This window comes from Rutidosis leptorrhynchoides, chromosome 5, assembly GCF_046630445.1.
Source record: "Rutidosis leptorrhynchoides isolate AG116_Rl617_1_P2 chromosome 5, CSIRO_AGI_Rlap_v1, whole genome shotgun sequence".
NCBI classification, from domain to species: Eukaryota; Viridiplantae; Streptophyta; class Magnoliopsida; order Asterales; family Asteraceae; genus Rutidosis; species Rutidosis leptorrhynchoides.
In genome coordinates, this window is record NC_092337.1 from 305,532,690 (window position 1) to 305,535,851 (window position 3,162).

Sequence of the window (3,162 nt, forward strand, 5' to 3'; positions counted from 1 at the left end):
CAAAATATTCATATTTTAAACTTTAATGTTTCAGAATTTAGAAACTAAAATAGTTTCTTTTATGATGTAATACAGATAGCGCGAAGAGGTAAATGATTTCAAATAAGAAAAATTAAGAAAATATCTTCAGAAATATGGAGGATATTTATAATGAAAGATATGATGATATTTTAGAATTTCTAATATCAGAGGATGATGAAGAATATTGTCCGCAGGGGTTTTGAGTCAGGAGCAAGGTATTCGTTAATGACTTCAGCAGGTACTGAATCATTTGGATCCTTTGAAGTCAGGTTCAGTCTTTGTAATTTGTCCACAGCCTCCTTCCTACTTTGCTCAATCCGTTTTCCAGTTCCAAAACTTCTCTTTTTCTGCGCTTTGCCAGCACACTTCATCATTATCATCCAGCTTTTACCGTTTAAAGTCGTTTATAGTTTTTGCTGCTTCGTCAGCATTTTTTCCATTGATAAACATTTTGAAACAGATACAATCATATAAAGTATTTAATCTAATATTTTTTTACGTTTCAAGTTTTAATATATATACACATATACATATATAATCATATTCGTTTAATGGTTCGTGAATCGTTGGAACTTGGTCGAGGTTGAATGAATGTATGAACATAGTTTAAAATTCTTGAAATTTAACTTAACAAATATTGCTTATCGTGTCAGAAACATATAAAGATTAAAGTTTAAATTTGGTTGGAAATTTCCGGGTTGTCACACAAACATCAAAACAAATTTTACTTTTAGAATCCTTACATCTTCCTCTACAACTTGATACTAATTTCATCTAGTTTGGGTAACTTTCTAAAAAATCTAGATTTCATGTTCTTGATGTTGTTGACTTAAAAGTATGTTAATTAGTGTCTTTGGCTCAAGTCTAACATGGATATGTGTTTGGTTTGTTCGATTTTGTTGTTTTGAGTAACTAGCTTGAATATGAAAAATGGGTTAGTTAACTCTTTGATTTTGAATGATGAAATGTGTTTAGATGTTAATGTTTGTGTGTTCAAAGTGTTAGTTACTTCATTAGCTTCGTTTTGGTATGTTGGATGACATGAAAACCTTACATAAACATGATTATTGATTTTGTGATTCTTGATTAGGGTTTGATAGATTTTAAAATGAACATTTGATGCATGGAATGCTATGAGATGTTAATTGTAGGTGTTAAGTTGTATTGTATGTTTAATTACATTTGAAACGGCATATTGTATGTGTAGATTGGATTCCCGAATCATGAAATGCATTTTTTTGAACTTGAAACTTTAATAATGAACTTTTAATGATCATTCGGCGAGAATTCGGTTATTGTAAATGATGTATTTTATTGATGATATGTGTTTAGTTGTATTCCTCGTCAAAATACCTTTCCAACGATATAAGATACGTATTTTGAATGTTTGCGGTTCATTAGTTATGGTTATTTGAAGTTGGATTCGTGCATAAATCAAAACTGCCCAGATTTGCTGAACATATATCTGAGCGGCGCTCCAATACCTTGAGCGGCGCTCTGGGTCCCGGCTGTCCAAAAGTGCACATTTTCGTTTAATTCTAACTATGCTACGCACCTTCGATTAAAATGAAACTTGGCCAACATACTTATATATGCTTATCTTTAATAGAAAAATCATCGGATACCCGACCCGACCCCATTGACTTTGTCTTTTACCAAGTTTGACTTTTAGTCAAACTTAACCAAACACTTATGCAATCATTCTAACGTGCTTTTATACTTATATCTTGCATGAAACTTTACAACTTGATTCACATGCTATATAATCGAGTCGTAATGAGCCATTGGACTAATTGAACAACTTTGACCAACCGTGTTTACCGTTATTGATACAACCTACTTGTTTCGGTCAAGACTATCATTCGTTCTTGCACACGTTTACTTGTGAAGTACTTTTATACTCTTGCACTCAAGGTGAGATCATAGTCTCACTTTACCCTTTTATACTTATATTTGGGATGAGAAAACATAAACGTTTCGTTTTACAAAGTGAACACAAGTACGAAAACAAGCATTCTACGTACGAGTTAGAACAAAAATGCCTCAATTCAATTATCATTAGTTACACTTGCAGGGTGTAAGCGAGAACTTATGTTGTGTGGCCATATGGGTTTGACAAACCCTCATTAGGACGGTTCGCTACCGTTAAGCGAATGAAATATATTTTTGGGTATAAGTGTAGGTTCTAACACTTTATTTATGGGGTTCGTGGAAAGTTAAGCCTTGATAATTGGGTGCTCGTGATAACAACTTTTAGAATGGTTTACTATTATTTCAACGCTATAAATCTTGTGGTTAGCTTACTTACTTACGTACTCACTTACTAAACCTATGATTTCACCAACGTTTTCGTTGACAGATTTTCTATGTTTTTCTCAGGTCCTTGAATGATATGTGTTACATGCTTCCGCACTCTATTTTGATACTTGCTTGGATGTCGAGTACTTGCATACATGGAGCATCTTTTGACTTTATATTAAATCGTTTCGCATAGGTTTCATTTGTACTTAAAAACGTTGTATCGTATTAGTCGTTGAACTACTTTGTAAACTTTGAAACATCTTTACATATGAAATGAATGCGACATATTTTGGTCAAACGTTGTTTTAAAGACTTATGACCATGTAATGGACCTAAGTAGACGGCACCGTCAATGACGATTTTGTCGGGTTGCTACAGATGGTATCAGAGCATTTGTTGTAGGGATTTAGGGTTCATTGGTGTCAACCCCGAGTCATAGGGTACATTAGTGAGTCTAGACTACAACCGGAATATAGACTTGAAGTAGGAATTACTTAACTACTTACGCATTTATACTCGCACTCTTTCATTCATATCTAACTCTTATTCCATCCTAATCTCATGTTGTTGATTTGATTAACACGCCATCTTGACTTTATGAGGTAATGTTAAATGCACATGTGATTTAGGATAATATAATTGCCGGGATTATATTATGGTGATTCATGTGGACATTCTGACATTTCGACATAGAGAATCGAGGGTGGGTCAAGGAAAATTTTCTCTCTATCTTTATTCCATATCACGATTAGTATTATTGAGAATACTAATCAACGATATTCTTGTGTCTTGAAGGAACAATGCCTCCTCGCCGCGGCCCACGTAATGAAACTTCCACAC